The sequence below is a fragment of the Pollicipes pollicipes genome, unplaced genomic scaffold, assembly GCF_011947565.3.
Source record: "Pollicipes pollicipes isolate AB1234 unplaced genomic scaffold, Ppol_2.1 Scaffold_6686;HRSCAF=7923_pilon_pilon_pilon, whole genome shotgun sequence".
Lineage (NCBI taxonomy): Eukaryota > Metazoa > Arthropoda > Thecostraca > Pollicipedomorpha > Pollicipedidae > Pollicipes > Pollicipes pollicipes.
The window spans coordinates 37131466-37149856 of record NW_023596921.1 but is presented as its reverse complement, the minus strand read 5'-3'; the positions used below and the strand labels follow the sequence as shown (position 1 = coordinate 37149856).

The 18391-nt window shown below is 50.3% G+C and overlaps 1 protein-coding gene across 1 annotated transcript in view; it reads left to right on the top strand.

The window, feature by feature from the left end:
• The first annotated feature begins 698 nt into the window (after positions 1–698).
• The window catches only part of LOC119108515 (uncharacterized), a 30176-nt gene continuing 12483 nt past the window's right edge, over positions 699–18391 (top strand). Inside the window, exon 1 of the mRNA XM_037232087.1 lies at positions 699–782. The gene's annotated coding sequence lies outside the window, so the exon portion shown is untranslated. The remainder of the gene's footprint in view (positions 783–18391) is intronic.

The window sequence follows — 18391 nt, the reverse complement described above, 5'->3', positions numbered from 1 at the left end:
GCTCTTCGCATATGTGATAACTGCCGCGGCGCAGCAGACAGACAGTTTCGCTGGACATTTAGAAACGAAGGGGTTAAGACATCCACTTCGAATCCTGGTTTGGAATATTTTTATTTTGGCTGCGTTGGTCACTTGTTCATAACGCAAATGACTATGCAAAAAGACCCCATATCTGTGAGGCCACCGTAAGCGTAGGATACGTCATCCTTTTTGTCATATCGCTGCACAGGTTACCGTCGCGGGGTGAGTTGACGAAAGTACCTGGCAATCCATCAAGACCCAACAGTCTATGCGTGCTTGTGAACTGAATCAAAGCAACACAATGCTGATATCTTTCATGTCGAATACCTGCAGACGTACCGGGAAAACTTGCGGCAAATTCCTGCCGAGTGCACCGTTGCCCCCCCCCCCCCCCCCCCCCGCTGTCCGTCACCACGACCGAACGATGTACCGGCGCGCAAACAATCCCGCAGGAGTGGCTGGCTGACGAATTATCACCAGTACGCGCCGCGATAGGCCCGCGCCATTTATCATGTCGGCCATTATTCTGCTGCCAGGTCCGGCAGCGAAGCGGCGGCGGGGCCGCGGCCCGCCGTCGGCGGCGACGGGCTCAGTCGGCAGCGCGTCCTCGACGCATCGGCACCGACGAGGCGGAGCAGGCGGCGTCGGTCGACGCGGACCCGGAGGCGGCGACGGCGCTCCGCCCGTCTGGTGAGCACGGGCCGCGCGCCCCGCACCGGGCCTCTGGTTCTGTCGCCGCTCACACACACAGCAATTTACTGGTAATTATCTTTTCCATCCCGCGCAGTTCTTCTGGCAATAGCAAATGTCGCTTTGACGCTACGGTGGTTGGAGGAGCCATTTGTAGAGGGAATGTGGGCCGGCCTGAGGCAGATTTAGGTTGTGATTTGGAGGTGGTAACCGCGGTTCGGGTCACGGTTTATATAGATGTAAGTTTGGTCCTCGTTTAACGGACGCGCTTTACGCTACAGACTGCGACGACAGGGCGGGCTCCCAAAAATGACGTAGTTGTACAATACCCTGAATATCAAGAACTTTGAATTGTCAATGACACAACTGGTTTTGGTGCGACTCTGTCCGGCTGGCTGAGCAGTGTGTCTAGATCGGGTTGTTTTAGGGACGTGCTGGAGGTCGCGCTGTCTGAGCAGTGTGTCTGGATCGGGTTGTTTTAGCTTAGCGACGTGCCGGGGGTCAAGCTGTCTGCGCAGTGTGTCTAGATCGGGTTGTTTGAGCACGTACCGGGGGTCGAGCTGTCTGGGCTGTGTGTCTGGAACGGGTTGTTTTAGCGACGTACCGGGGGTCGAGCTGTCTGGGCTGTGTGTCTCGAACGGGTTGTTTTAGCGACGTCCCGGGGGCCGAGCTGTCTGGGCTGTGTGTCTCGAACGGGTTGTTTTAGCGACGTCCCGGGGGTCGAGCTGTCTGGGCTGTGTGGCTGGAATCGTGCCGTGTGGGCGATGTGTCTGTCATTGTAAGCTGAGTCCCAATCAGCCTGTGCTGTATGATACTATGTTTGTGCTTCGACAGCATTGCACGCAAATAACCTTTCAAGTGATCACGCATGCATGCTGTACCTACGTCGGAATGAGGTGAAAGAAGCTGGTAGGATGATTTAATTGGGATTAGAGACAAAGCTAAACAGCAGAAGGGGGATGCATGGTAGAAGAGTTGTGAAATAGCTTCGAAAAAGTTTTATAGTTGTGATACTTTCTCACCAGAGAAGGGCTTCGACGAGAATAACGGCGTTGTTTGCATAAGACGCGAGCCGGCTGAACTTTTGCATACGACGTGAGCTAACTGAAGAAATAAAGCTCAAACGTTTCTTTACACACATGGTGACAAACAGGGGACCAGCAAATCTCCATCTTTTGTGACTTTGCAAAATAATCTACTTCATGATCTCGTCCCATTTCCAGACTAACTTTTAGATAACTATCGACCAGTGAATGATGTGCCAGATTCCAAAGATACCAGCTGAGGCGCTGACGCCGTACCTTTCCAACTTATATAGGAGGGTACCGTGATCAACTGGCTTGGAGGGCATGCTGAATAAATGCCCGGGAGTCGGGGAACCATTGGTCAGCTATAGAGGTATGGAATGAACCTTGCCCAAGGGGTGTGCGGTGGACGCTTGCTGTTCGTCTGCCAGATTATCTGTGTACTTGTATGTAGCGGGTGGGTGCCTGGAAGTTTAGGGCGCTTTTTGAGCGGGTGTAGAATGTGATATAGCGCGAAAGTATCCCGGCCTAAGCTGGTCACCTGATAGCGGAACAACCAGCATGACACGTGCACTTTACCCAGGGTGACGAACAGTTTTTTCAAGAGGCAGGGAAGGTTTATATAGATGCGGTTGTGCCATTAGCGTCAGCTGCTGGACAATTATTTATTCTCGCATATCTCAGAAAAGAGAATTGGCGAATTTCGTACGTCTCGTGTGTTCCCAATGTCGTGTCTTGCTCAGTACGTGTCGAATGACGGCAAAAGCTACCGGAAATATATGCCGTAATGAAGAGGTTGGTCACGTGACAAGATGTATGTGCCATGTGGTAAGAGACGGAGACGTCCGTTAGCTGCCCTTATGATGAACCGCAAGTCGATGTGTTTTGTTCCATTATCTCGTTTTAAAACGTTTCATTTGGCCGCCAAGTGTGGACCAAACAGAATTACGATAGGCACAGGTCGGGATTTATAATTTGCAGGATATCCAACTACGAGAACACAATTCTTTTGAAGAAGTCGGTTTTATGCGTAAAAGGTAACCGTTTTCAGGTGATATTTCTATGACGACGTGGAATAATCTAACTGACTTTGCTATCTTATTTCTTCCGGGATGTCATTCTTTAGAAAACTTCATATTGCTCAGCATTTGTTTTCAACCACGCGTGGTACAGTCTGGGTACCGGCAGTGTAGTGGTTGAGCTGCGCGTCTGGGAAACTACCGGTGCGGGGTTCGATTCCGCGCGGTGCCCGCCGAACCTGTTGGGTTGCGAGACAGGTGACGCCATATATCCTCAGTAGCTGAGTACGCCATAAACCCAAGGATGACGACGACGACGATGACGACGACGCATGGTATGTTCGCACGAACATACCCTGCGTTGCACAGACGCACGAACTTTTGCAATCTGCCTCTAGATGGTACACTGCTGGCATCGTGGTTCTAACATGTCAAAAACAAAAATCTGCAAAATCGTGATTCAGCTTTGATGCACTTCAATCATTCTGCATTCATTTTTCGATCAAAATTTTTAGCACGCGGCTAACAGCATGTGCACACAAAAATTGACCAGTCATGCCCTTTCTAAGGCAGATGTGGGTTGAAAGAATCAACTGCTTTCAACTTGATCAGTAAGAATAGCAAAGTCGTGCGTGATATGCGGAGATAGTGTTGGCTCTCTATACGAACCCTTGTTGAAATTACCACGCTAGGAAATGACAAGCTCTGTTCACTCATGCGGCTTTGCACGATCACATGCAAAGCACCGCCAACCTAAAGCAGTGTAGAGCAACACCACGCCTTATGCTTTATATTTTGCACCTCGATTGGGGTGATCCATATTTTGACATGTCAGTATTTTCCATGCGAAATCTCCGCAAATGGTTTCATTTGGCTTAAAAAGGGCTGTGTAAAGTTTTAAGCAAATCAAAAAATATATTTAGGGATCGCACAAAACAATTAAAATTCAGCTTAAGTACGGTCAGCAGGCATTGAAGTCTCCTTCAGACTTGCTCACAGCAATAAGATGATAACCTTCAGTGACATTTGACGTCCCTAAAATTATAGTTTATCGCTGTTCCTTGCCCACTGGTATCAGCTTAGAGCCTTCTGTGCCAGGTTCCTCATTCATCAAACGTATGTTATCATTCACATGGTGGTCAAGATAGAAAACGCTTGCCTTCATTGCGGCACATTATATTTGGTAAACAATGCCATATGCGACTGTGACGATGAAATGCTGGTAAAACGATATAAACAGAAAGTTAGAGTAAATCATGCTCATAGTTCAGATAATCCATCATCAGCATCGATTTACCAATTTCGGAGAATGCAGAAGGAATCGCAAAATCCACAAAAACTGGCGCAGAAAAGGATAGACAAAACGACAATGTCAAATGCGTCGCTGCATATCACTCTAAACACCGGGTTACTCCTCCATCAGAGTAGATTTTCATGTGTCAGAGAAGACTTCCCGGTTCTGTTCTACTTGCAGGGTGTACTGCAGCGGTTTTTTCTTCCGAAAGCGTCAGAAAATACAGAGTTGACTAGGAAATTACTGGCGCATGTTGCCATCCCTACCTGTGAAATGAAAAAAAACACGCAATCTTACATTACTCCATAAGCAGACGCCAATATTTCAGATGTACATAATTACATATATTACGGTCTGTATCTACGTATAAGACATTCGTGCTCCCCGTCTACCCTTGACTCTCACTGGATGAACTCTTTTCCAGGGTGGTCGACGAAGGAGTTGTATGTATCATTTACCGTTCCGCTTGTAATTAAAACGTGCGCTGGCAGATCCTATGATCTCCACTAATACGAGCGAGCGCCAACCACACTGAGGACTATCTTAACACATACACGCCGAGCCTAGACGCGTATCTCAATGAACCTGGGTAAATATGACGTTCCGTCCGCTGACAAAGTCGGTGCGTCGCCGAATGACGTAACGACGGAAATTACGCTTCAAAATCCCAGACATCGTCCCTTTGTCGAAGGGCGTCCTATTGTGTCCGTTGCACGTTCACAACGCACTACACTGTCTGGTCTCTGTAAAAATATCCACATGGTGTTTACTCGGGCCCACTGACGCAACTGGCTGTTGTTGACGCGTCAGCTGACGCGTCTGTTGACATTTGACAAAAAGACGCGGCTGTTGACATTTTCGGGTGCCTTACCTAATAACCGTAAAAGACGGTTCGTGCTAGGCACACATGCGACACGCTCACACAATTCCCTTCCGAGTACAATGGCAAGTTGAATGCCTTGGTCTCGACGATGGCAGTAGTAATGCTACCGTGACAATATTTGCAACTAACAGCTGCTCCCATATCGACAGGAAAACCCTCGGTGGTATGTGTACGCAATTGTCATAGAGCCTGTCAAAATTCGTCCGTTCGATCATTCGGCAGCACACCGTATTGCCAGTGGACGGAAATAAATCAAATAATGAACATGGCGATTCCAGCCCGTTTTGAACCCACAAACCTTCCTCGGTGCAGTCTCGTACCGGCACAGGTTGAACACTGAACATGACCTCAGTCACCTCTGTAAGCTGAAGTGAAGATGACACCGGGGTCACATGTCACCGACTGCCACTGCCACTTCAACCAAGTACCTACTTCTGCTGAAAACAATCCTTTCTTGTGGTCTCCCATCCGTTAGAAGACCTTAAACAATGGCCAAAGATTGAGCGATGCTCACTGAATACCGAAATTAATAGCCACGCTAAGTTATCTTCCTGTATGCAATATTCACATGTTTGGAGACATCAGCGAGAAATGGACCCGGAGTGGCCATGCTTGAATGACCTTGAGCGGTCCCCACATTTTGTTCGATGTGGTTTAAATTTCACCATATTTTTTCAATTCAATGAAATTTGTTCTGAGGGCTGCGCGTGAAATTGCAACATTTCGAAGCTTGTCACTGTAATCAGGACCACCCTTACCTCCACGTGGACGCTCTGCGGCCCATCACGAATAATGTGCCAGTCGTTCACTCCCGCGTGCACAGTCGGCGAGCCCGGCGTCCGTAGAAGGCCACTCCCCAGGGCAATAACACACTGCTTCTCCCGGGTCTCAGGCCATGATTCTGCGTCTCCAAGCGGCGCGCACAAGTCCGTGGTCGGTGGGCCCCGGACCTCCAGCCAATGAGAGCCGGGTCTCCAAGCAGCGAGGCCCGGGTCTCCAGCTGGTCAGCTCCCGATTTCCAGCCGACGAGCCCTGGGACTGACGTTGGCGAGACCCAGGTCTCGGGTCGGTGATTGCTGACCTCCAGCCCGACGCGACATTTAAAACCCACGAGACATGACGCAAAATTTGCCAGGTGGCTTGCCTGGGCTGTGAGTAAATAACACGGGGTCCAGCAGCTGGCGCTATTGGCGGGGCCCGGAGAAACCATAGACATCTAATACGTCTAGGTAGGCAATACCTCTGTTAAATCACAAGCAGACGTGTGCGGATGGAAAGACGGGCATCAGCTGTAAAATGGTACGGCTCGCAAACTGATCAAACTAAGGTTAACCTGGCGAGTTACGGGCAACCCAACGCGACGGTCCTCTTGTGAAACGCACGCGTTGATCTGTGGAAATCAACACTTGCTTTGCTTGCGTTGAAGATGCTATCGTTTAGCCATACCCCGGCTGCTTAGCCAGGTGGGTTTATTTTATTGCGATGCACAGTGTCCCGCTTTGCCGAATGCACGTTCTGAGCATTGCTGTTTCCTATCTAGTAGTATGAGATGTCTATGGGGGTACCGAATCAGTTGTGATGTGCCAGTTAATAGGAGAGAAAGCAGCCCGACGTGCATACTTTTTCCCAGAGTGACTCACAGTTTGCGAAGCGGTGAGGAATGCACCGGTAGTAATACACCAGCGGATACGCGCAGCTCGATGGACGTGTTAACAATGGAACCTTTTTACGGTGTAAACAAAGGCACGCTTGGCCAGCCGCACAGAGTGCACGCGTGCGAGGCGGGGCGGCCAGCCCCGGAGGTGCGAGTTTGGGAGCAGCTAAGACCTGGAGGAACACGCGTAAAGCGATGGTAGGTGGGAGGCGGGGGAAGGGTGGAGGGGGGGGGGGGGGGGCTCGGTAGCAGGCGGTGGCACACAGGCCAGCGCCGGTTAAGTGACGGCTCAGATGGTCATGAGCGCTCGCTGCGTTGTTGTGTTGCAGCTGTCTCCGTTGGTCATGTCGAGACGCCTCAGAGTCTCCTCGAAGTCGCACTGGTCTGTCGCGAGACGTCGCTGGCAGCTATTGTCGTGCTGGGTTGATATGGATCTTTCAGACGGTGCACTGACGTCGCTGATCTCAGTCTGGTATCAGTTGAGCTCCTACCGGGGCCGGCACACCGCGTCGGAGTCCGTATTGCGAGGGTACAGCCTGTGGTTTATCTGCACCCTGCGTGTCAGGCGCCGCCGCTCGAGCCCGCTACACACGGTCGTATAGACATGGGGTATAGTGCTTGGATGTCTGGAGTCGTGTGACCTGGAGCGATGAATGTCTGGAGTCATGCTATATGGAGCGATGAATGCCTAGAGCCGTGCTATTCGGAGCGATGCGTTCGCATTCGGGCTGCTCGAGCGGTATGGCTGAGTCAGGATGTACAAGTCGTGTGCCTGAGTTATGCTGTCTAAATCGTGTGGCTGGGCTGGGGCTGCCTCAGTGTGTGAATGAGCTCAAGCTGTCTCAGTGTGGCTGGGTTAGGGCTATATCAGTGTGTGGCTGGTCTCGGGCTGTCCCAGCGTGTGGCTGGTCTCGGGCTGTCCCAGTGTGCGGCTGGTCTCGGGCTGTCCCAGTGTGCGGCCGGGCCCGAGCTGTCCCAGTGTGCGGCCGGGCCCGAGCTGTCTCAGTGTGTGGCTGGGCTCGGGCTGTCTCAGTGTGTGGCTGGGCTCGGGCTGTCTCAGTGTGTGGCTGGGCTCGGACTGTGCCAGTTGTGTTTGGACTCGGACTGTCGCCGTGTAGTTGGGCCAAGGTTGTCTCAATGTGTGGCTAGGTTTGAGCTGTCTTAGTGTGTTTGGAATGATACGTTGCTGGCAGCTGTTGCTGGCTGTCTCAGTGTGAGGCTGGGCTCGGGCTATTTCCGTGCGTCTGAAGTCGGGCCGTCTGTCTGGTTGGGCTCGGGCTGTTTCTTTGTGTTTGGAGTCGGCTCATTAGTGCGGCATACCCTGAAAACGATTCACGCGGCTTACGAGACCGTGATGTCGTAACGCTGCGTAACTCTGATAACAGGGTAGCAATCTCAACATGTGCTTGGGTGGGGGTCAAATTGAACCAGCCACCTGAGTTTTTCCAGACTTATTTCCCAACGACGCAGCGTAGCCGCTCCCAACTTTGCATAGCTGTAGAAAATTGAGTGGCAGACCTTTAAAACGCCAAAAATTAGATGCACCTTGCAAGGTCGCTGACCTATGGCAAGTCAAAGTCAGCCCATGACCACCAGCGAAGGGCATTTGTAGGGAAACGTTCAATGTGATGCAACAACTGAGAGTAAGACGAAGCCATACGCATGTGAGCTGGTCTCGTAGGTAATCAACTAATTGTACTTATAGTTAAAACCAGTTCCATGGATCCATGGTCAGGTATAAAAATCAGACCGAGGTCCTCGAGAGCTTTGCGTAAGGGGTAGTTTCTGGTGTTCAATTCGAATTTATTAGTGACAGGGATCGCAACAGACATGTTCCATTAATTTTTTGAGACGCAGAGTAGGTCAGCGACCTAGAATGACCCAGCCCAACATTTTGTTCTCAGTGTGGGGGCTGGGCTCGGGCTACCTCAGTGTGTTTACAACATACCGCCTAGCGTAATCCCCGACGTTTATTGGAATCACAAAATAGAAGCAATTTCGTAGGTATTTGATCACCTCGACCCTATAAAGGTCGCACAAGTTCACTGACCTCATGGGCCTTTTGTTTAGTACTGGTATCTAGCTTCACGGCGATTGCATGAGGTCTGGGACACTTGAGGTACCAATCTGAATTTTGATCTTGTTTGACCTTATTTGACCCCAAGGTCACGACCTGCGGACCAAAAATTCTACAACCAGGGAGTACACGTACAGGAAAAACCACCCTGTGAATTTGGTGTCTTTAGCCACCTTGGTTTTGAGATCTCATGAGGTCAGATTGACTCCCAACCGAGGAAAGGTATTCAAGCCACCACCCGTGCGCCTGTTGAGACTGGAATTTATTGTTTATGAATTATGGCTTCGTTATGATATTAATTACGGCATATTTGTGTAGATGCCAATGCCACCATGGCCAAAGTGGGCAGGTATTAAGGTAATGCTACTTTCCGTTTTGTTAAATGCTACGAACAAATGGGCATCTCGTAAACGTTTAATGAAGACGACATAAAACATAGTCAGCAATGATAACGTCTTTTTCAATGGGACTACTTCTATCACAAAGTTGTACGACCCACTTGGATCCCAGTTTTCCCACGATCTCATTAAAAATGTCATGTACGAACACCCTGAAAGTCCCAAAGTCTAAAGACATTACTCTGTTTCCGACACCTGGGTGCGATATTGTCCTGGCAGGCGGCTGCGAGCACCTAACACCATTCGGATGTTATAAGTCACGTTGTCGAGGCAATTTGCTTTTCGTTCGAAACCTGGAGCGTTTCAAAACGCTGTTCAAGACCTAAAGGCTGTAGTTACGAGAGCTTTGCGGAACTCGTCGCGACGGTGGAGCAAATCGTCCACGCCATTGCCATGCATTTTAGTCTCTTCTAGAAGACCAAAAATGTATAAAGTAACTACTCGACAGTGCAAATGTGTGGGCCTTGCATAACAGCAATCCTTGGTCCCCGTTCGCTCAGCACAGGCGAAAGAGCCCGCGCTGGTCTCGTATCCGAAGGACAATGCGCCGTATGAATGTACTGTCTGCTCCGTGCATAACTACCACACACGGTGTGCGTGGTGTGTATTAACGAATACGCTCTTTGCGTGGTGGTACGTCCGCGCTCTGTGCAAGGTGGCCGTCACGGAACGAAAGGCGGGACCGAAAGGCCGGAGACAAGGCTAGCTCGAAATGCTGAACGCTGTGTAGAACGATTTGTAGAACCACGCGGACGCTGGCAAATACCCAATCACCGGTGCTTTATGGTGAATGACAACACATGCATACAGGGACAGACATTGCTTCACGACAGATGCGTGCCTTTTGAGTTCACAGCCATGCGTGAAATAACAAGATAGACCTTGTCACACTGAGTAGTTATGCTCATGTAACATGTAAACCAACGATAGGCGAACATTGGGTGCAATCATGCTGTACATGTTGGAAGCATGATTGCGCTTGATAGGGGGGGGGGGGGCTTGCATTCTTGCACTCCAGTGCACCGGAGACATCGACGGCTTATTCCTGGTACGCATTCGTGGCAGGCCCGCCGGGTGGTACTTCACGCTTGGTATGGATATTGCGCCGCGCTTGCCGAGGTGCTGCATTCCCTCGGGCCATCGGTGGCATTTGCGGCTGGGATCAAACAGGTTCGGCGACATCTGACTGGGTCGATCACATCAGTCCGACGAGTTTCGCGAGATGAATCGGGCCTGTGCTCGAAGTTTTCTTTGCCACCGGATGCTCAGTGTCTGCGCTCCGCACAGCGCGGCGCTCCTGAGCCATTTAGCGACATACGATGCTTGCCAACATAGGCAGCCACAGCGATGCCCACTGTGTAGCTCAAAGGAATTTAAATATGATTTATTCGGGTGGCTATCTGGACCCTTCAAAAAGGAAATATAAAAACGGGGTATTTAAATCTGTTGTTTGCTTCTAAGTAAGCTAACGTGTTGCCAAGCATTGATCTAGCTTGTAAGTTGTACACGTGGTTTCGCGGTTACGATACTGTCCAGACTCAGGCCTAGCTCTAGTAAAACGATCAACGCTGGCCTAAAAAAGGGTCATTGCACTAGCCCTTTTCAGTCCCTTCCAATTCCAGTTCGGTTCTTTCCTTTTCAGTTTTATCCAATATATTTGACAGAACGCAAGACGTCGGAAGACCTAGCATACACAATTGCCTCCAAGTCTGCATAGATGTCTGCATGAAGTCGTGTCCTCCTGGCCAATCCAATGAACCTCGCACTGCGAAATGTGACGCACGAACCCCGAACAGGCTGGGTACAAACACAACTTATTCAGTTTGCATTCCAATACGGGAGGGCACACTATGTTGCAAGCACCACAGCCGGGAGTTGATGCGAGGTTTGAGAGGCAGGGGCAGTCGGAGGGGCGTCGGAGAGATGGTAGCGGGGGATGAGCGGAGGTGCACCTCAGAATGCTGGGCGTGCGCCGGCTCCACGCACAAGCGTGCCGGTTAAGTCTTGTTCTGAAGATGTGAGCGAGGAAAATGGAAGACGTTACATGATCTGCCTATATAACTAATCTACCACCAGTGGTACATCCATCCGCAGAGGGATTTTAGCAGATGATGTGTTTGCGATGCAGTACATTCTACGTATATCTTTGCTGCACACTGGCGATGCCTCAGCGTAGGTTTATTATTGCCTCGTAGCTTTATTATAGCCTCGTGGCCTCGTAGCTTTATTATAATGCTCTTTCATGAGAAAACGATATGGTTTCTGACCCAAAGATCACGGCAAGTTTTTGATTCTAATGAAATGTACCCTGACAGCAGAACCAGGCCGGGCTCGCTGTGGCGTTAGACATCACGACAGTAATCAATCTGATCGATGATGCTGGATTCATCCTTGGAAGTAAGACCTTTTTGCACTATCTCTTTATATCAAAAGCTCATCGCAATTATTAAACTGGATTTTATGGAATACCTGAGGAGGACATGGTATGCATGGCATGAAATGTCGAAGCCTTATATCGGCCGTTTGTTTGCATGTATAATAACGTGGGCTACTGTCACTCAATTATATTGAATCCGTGCTCTGCGTGTCATGTTAGGTTTAAGAACGAGAATATTACAGTCGTCAGAGAGTAATTGGGCTGTTTGAACACTGCCATTTTTTCACCATGTCAATTATTATGGAAGTATGAGCAAATCCATACGAGTCGATGTGCAGGTGACTGGCACAAACATTACCAATACCAATGACCACTTCAGTCAGCGTGCTGCCAAACTTTTCTTCAGCATTTTGCAGACTTTCAAAATGGCCGACTATGATGAAATTGTATCACTAAAACAAGAGAAGCATGACGTTCGTATCGCCGGCCATCGGGTCGCTGGTAATCCGTGAAGTTTGCTACTATCTGCAGTCATTGGGCCGTTGACATTTTTCAAGTTGGCAGCACCGGCAGTCCAGAGGCCATTGAACATTTTTAAAGCTTGTCATTTATCTCCCCATGGTTAAGGAAAAGTTAGGCCATTTGCCGTCCAAGGGCTCCATTGACAGCTAATTGTGTGCGGAGTCATACAACTTTACATTTACTTTATTTCTCTGGCCGGCATGGACTTCCGATAGCGTACTGCAACGACGCGGCCTGTGCCGCTGCACCTGAAGGCTAGCCATTGTTGCCATATTGTTAACGATTGCGGCCGCGAAAACCGGCCCGTCCGCTCAGAAGCAGGGACTCCATCTCCATCCGTCTCGCACGAGGGACTTCACGCCTCCGGCGCCAATCCGTGCCAAGCCCCACTCCTCCTGCGGTCCGCGCCGCCGTAAATCCTTCTGACTCGGGGCTCAGCGGGCTGCCACAGCTCGATTTGTAGTGCCGTGCAGTGTGCTAGCGCCGGCCCAAAGTCGGCCGAAATTGTAAGGGCGGACGCTTCTGCTAAAGCTGCTTTCCGATGCAGCACGTTACGTTTATTGCCGGTGGTGACACCTGCGCATTTAATGACGCAAATGCAACGGGGAAATAAATCCCTCTGTCTCTGTTTCACGGGTTTATGAGGCCGAAACATGTTGCCGACGCCTGACGTCCCTGTTTCGGCCTGGTGAAATGGACGCTTGAGGTCTAGGTCCAGACACAGCTACATCGACTTTGGCGCGCGAGCTCGGTGTCGTTAACCCCATTAATCAGTGGGTGTGTAATCAATATCATGGTGCTCGCTATTGGCCCGCTCAGGCGGAGATCAAGTAATCGATTTCAGTGTATGGGAGGCGTCTTAAGATGACTGAGCGTTTTCGGTTTTTCGAATTTAGAGTTTTGAAAAGATAATGCATATCAGGAATGACTCAGATTTCAGGGAAACTTACGCTGCTCTTTCCCGCATACGCTTTCAACAGAGTAAGACCATCCGAAAGCCCTAGAGGTGGTTTCGCTATCACCTATCAAGACAAGGGTCCGTGAAGTCGCTGCGGCTGGGTAATCCTGATTCTAACTGGGGTTGCCCGGGCCCAGCAACAATGTTCGCAGGGCGTTCATTTGAAGTGTCGTCTACCGCCCTCTCGGACTATCTATCATGACAACCTGCCGTGCTCTGATAAACTGGCTTCGGGTTACAGGTTCCCATAAATGTGCTTTCGAAATGGGGGTTCCTCAATATCAATCAACAAACAACCAGTTTTGGCGAATCCCGCCTATCGCGGCGGCGAGCGGCTACGGAGAGCCCGCTCGGTGTGCCCCGTGCTCTCGGCGGCTGGCGGCGGCGCTCGGCTGTGCGCTCCATCTGTTCGGGTCCGGTTCCTCCGTGGCGCGCCTGACAATGAGTTGGCGGAAGTCATCGGACGATAGCTGGCCGGCCAGATGAAGAGGCGCCGGCCGTCAGCGGCTGTCCATTGACCGATAGCGGGCGCCGTCCGCCGCCGCCGGGCATCGGGGGCGGGTGGGTGCACCCGGGACGACGGGCGGGGTTGGTTCGTGGCAAGTGGCGCCGCGCGGTCGCGCCAAATGTGGCGAGGTACTCGCGCCCAACGTCGCGTTCCCTCGTCGCTGCGTCCTTTTGTCCAACGTGCTTTCACCTGAGGCGACCGCGTCGCCGGCGACGCGGGGTACGCAGCCGCCTGTTGGTCGTCGGGATAGGGGCTGCGCGCGTGGAACGGTAGAGCGGCCGCCCGGCTGTCCGCGCCGGACGGGACGGGGGCCGGGGCCAGGGCCGGTCCCTCAGGCCCGTCTGCCGCACAGGAGGCGCCCCGGCACGCCGGCACACGATCGATCCGCAGCTGGCCGATGAAGACACACACACAAATAGTGGGCCAATGGCGCGGGATGGGGCCGGGAGGGAGGCGTTGGTGAGAAGACTGGGGGAGAGCTGGGGATAGGCGGACTCGATGGAGGGATGCGGAGGGAAGCGAAGTGTGGGAGAAAGATGCTAGAGTCACAGACATGAAAACTAGCATTTGACTGTTATCTGTTTTTCAACCATCTGCGTGATTGTTGACGCAAGTTCTTTAATGTGTTTGGGCAGTAAATCTGGTGAACCACCTTCAGTACGGCATTTCAGTCGTCGTTGAACAATTAAAGCTGAAGCATGTTATTTGTACATGAACACCGCTGCTGCCTGGTGAAAAACTACAGTTGCGCGCTTAGACTAAGTAAGTTATCTGCATGCCGAAATCACATTTTTCCGGTTATCACATGGAACACGTACGAAAGCCTTGTCGGTGCGTCAGCGCCAGCCTGTTTGTTTTTGTCCGTGACCGTGCGTACTAGACCGAATGATTAGCGGGGTGGGGATAGATAAGAGCGTGAATTGCCTGATAAGACTGGGCAGTCTGCGTAGAGTTCCTCGCAAGCCGCGCCCCACTTACCTGTGCCAGCAACCAGTCGTTCGTATATGCATACCAAGCCCGGCGGGGGAGCAGCTGCAGCAAGATCGTACGATATCAACGGCTCTGATGCGATTACAATTGGTGTCGCTGAAGGCGATGATAGTCTACGCACCCGCTAACATGAATTTCAATGTTTTAGAGCTGCTGACGACAGCGCACGATACATTCGTCGCCTCAGCCTGTATTTTCGAGGACTGATTCGTGGAGAACTTTCGATGGCGTTTAGTGGACTGCGGTGTGTGCACAAACAGCAACAAACAGCACAAACATTCCAGTCATCCAGTTTAGTGTCTGCAAATATTTGCATGCTTTTGGAAAGATAGCATATGGAGCACGACAAAAAATGGTCTTCTGCGACACGCGGCAGTTTTTAAGTATAAGGTTACTGGTTTTAAGATATAAGGGCATTATAAGACTCAACAACTACTTTCCGCGAACTCAACACTTCAAGAGCATTGCACGAACAGCACAAACATTCCAGTCATTTAGGCTCTCACGTGCCACCAGCCAATGTACGACACTGTGCCAAGGGCTGTCCGAAGCACAGGCGGCTAAACCGAGAGTCTTAGGTGACACGTATGTAGCAAAAGCAGAGAAGGAAAGTTGCACGCGTGTGTCATTCACAACGACAAGCGAATTTTTTCTGGACGTATATTATTTCACGACGTGGCTCAAAAACATGCCAAGTGCTCAAAAGCTAAGCGTAGGAGCGTCGAAGTCCCAATGCGTTGTTGGTTGGTCAGCCTTGGGAGAAGATAACGGTTGTACAACCATTCTTATATCCTGAGGTCCGCATGACCTTTTGCTGCTGCCAACCTTTTTACTTTAAAGCTGGTAAAGCACCGTGCTCCGCGTTCATACAGCATCACTGGGCATAAGCTGCAAGAAACCTTACGTGGCCCATTATCCCGAGTGCACTTTTCCTTTCAGCCGATTAACACATGTGTGACAAAAATCCTAACCTCAGCTGGATAAACGGGTACTCTGAAGCTCATTGAACTGGCATTGGCTTCAGACCAGCAATCCTAGGCCGTGCAAACCACTCGGTGGTATGGTGGTCTTTACATGTTTGCACGGTCTGTCATCTATGTACGTGGGTTGCACATGCAGACGATTTGATTGTTTGACCTTTCCACAACTTTATCGCAAACCTGATGAATTGTTATTCAGAGGCGTACATGGGATTTTACCATTGCCGGGTGGGGCGCAACCCAAGCATGAAAAATAAGGTAGTACAATGTCGCGTGTCGTAAAACTGCATTGCATGTTCTCGCTCTGCTTATTTGTACGTGCCCACCTGGAAGTTCTAGCTGTCAATATTCAACCGGATGAACATTAATGCATACCATAAACTTGGAACGGCGAGAGTGCGTGCCTCCGGAGACACCATCTGCACAAGGCCGTGCTTTTTACTGAGAACGTGCCGCACGCGCTGTGGACAAGCTATGACGGAATATGTTTTTGCAGTCCAGGTGATGACGGTACGAGTTTTTGAAGCACCAGTTTGTCGTGTAGCACTGATGCGGCGTCTAAGTCTTTGCCGTAAAAGTGATATCGTGTAAAGGTTGCGACTTAAAGCTGCTGCAGTAGAGGTAATGGCGGATATAAATTTTTGCAGCCAAAGTTTTGTCGCGTGGCACTAATGCCGTGTGAAGTATTAACAGCAGAAGTAATGACGTATCACTCCTGCAAGTATGAGTTTTCGTCAAGGAGAGGCACGCAACATTGTCGGCCCCTAGAGTTCAGGACCGCCCAAAAATCCTCGTGTTTTGATCATTAGATTTTAGGTTTCATAGCACGCTATTTCTTACACGGTAACCCATGTTACCGTGCGCAGCCCTTGAAAAATAGGCGTACTGCGCATGCACCTACATGGAGGTTATTCATTTTTTTCAGATCATGGTGAAACCTGTCATTTTGAGACTAGGTCTTTCAGAAAAACATGGCAACGTAAAGTAAAGTTAGCTGATAACTACCATTTACATCAGGCATGAACTTGATTCCTAGCGTATTTACAGGTGGACAGGTCGATGTGATCTGCTGATGGCTGATCACTAATGCGGAGTTCTTGCTTGACTTGTAATAAAGGAGTGCAAAATATCCTAGCTTTAAAAATGCATCAAAAAGGTGATATGCAAGTATAAAAGGTGTCATAAATTAATAACCAACGAAAATTACACATACGGCGTCGGTGGCACTTAACGTTATGTTCGACAATTGTGCGCAAAAATTCGTCGGCGCATATCCGACTGCTGCTCTAAGGCTGAGGCACCGTAGCTCATCGGGACAGAACCTGAGCGGTCATGGGGGCTGCGGCAGACGAGCAAAGAGACTTCCGTCAACATGTAAAGGGTCATCAGAGCAGGCGAGGAGAACCCAAGACCAACATGGTGGGTCCCTGAATGATCGGGAATGCCCCAGCAGGCTGACATATAGGGCCCTAGCCAGAACGCGGGACCTCTGAGCAAAGGGAATTACCCAAGACCGGTGTGCGTGAATTAATGCCCTTGTGCGATCAAGGGTGCCCGTGCAGGTTAACAGCAAGGGCCCTTCTATAGGAGTAAAGGGTCCTCCGCAAACGAGATCAAAGGAAAAGAGCCCTGATCAATGTAAAGGGTCCCTGAACATAATGGTTCAGTGCCTTACCTTGTATGGGGCCCCAGCAACAGCAGAAGGCTCTCCGAACAAGTGGAAAGAGCCCGACACCGACGTGAAAGGCCCCTGAGGAACAGAGTGTACTCCGGTGCATGGAGCCCCGGCAAAAGCGTATAGCTGATCGATCAAGAGCGTCCAGGCATGTTAGCAGGTAATGGCCCAACAGCAGCGCAGAGCCCTTCGAGAAAATGCAAAGGGGTCAAGGACAACATGGAAGGTTTTTTAGCGACCAAATTGACCCGGCAAGTAGAGATAGCAGCAGCGGCGTAATGTCTGTGGGCAGCGTAATTGGTCTCAAAATAACCCCCAATCATCACTCAATTAGCGAAAAATTAATTCACTTTTACTAGCGACTGTTCTTGTTCGTCCAGAGGCCCAAATACGTCCAATTTTGCTGCGTTTTGTGTTAGAAAACTGCGTCCGTTCGGCTGATCATGGGCCCCTTCGGAGCACATGGGTACACCTTTGGGCACAAATGGGCATGGCTCCGTGCCCCTTCCCCTCTAGATCCGCCGCTGGCCCGAACACTTTAATAGATGAGGCCGCGACAAGAACGCAGGGCAATCAATTCAAGTAAAAGATACCCAAGACACAATATGGGAAACCCAGGAATGATCGAGTGTGCCCGAGCAAGTTAACAAATGTGGCCCCGAAAAGAACGCGGGGCCCCCCATTTAAATAATGAATACCCACGACAAAATGCTGGGGGCTCTCCAACCTTTCCGTTTCTGACGTTTCGTTGATTTTGCAGTATAATACCTTCGTGTTCACATATCGTCCTGTCCAAACAAAGTGTTCCAAGCCTTTGAAGCATCTCTTGTACAGACATTTTGATTCATTAATGTCTTGCAAACACTACGGAACATACACGAGGAAAAAGCAAGGCAAATAAAATGCTTCATTTTCATACTGGTGAGCGGTGAGTCAAAGGAGATTTCTTCCGCAGGGCCGGCAACTTAAAATAGAAATTCTGAGCTGCTCAGGAGAATTTCGAGAAAGCTGGTATTATTGCTTAAATCATATGCGTCTGAAGTAACAATACGTGAAACGTACAACAAATATGGGATGCGTCCTTTAATGGATGGAGCCCCAACAAGAGCTTAGGGGCTTCCATCCAAATAGGAAGTACCCAAGGCCCAATGTAGAGGGCTCCCAAACGATCGAGTGCGCTCGATCAGGTGAACAGACAGGGCGCCCGACAATAGCGTGGGATCCCCCATTCAAATCATAATTACTCACAACACAAAGTGTGTGACCCCCGAAGGAACAAGTGAGCCGGAACAGGTTAACAGATAGGGCCCCCGACAAGAG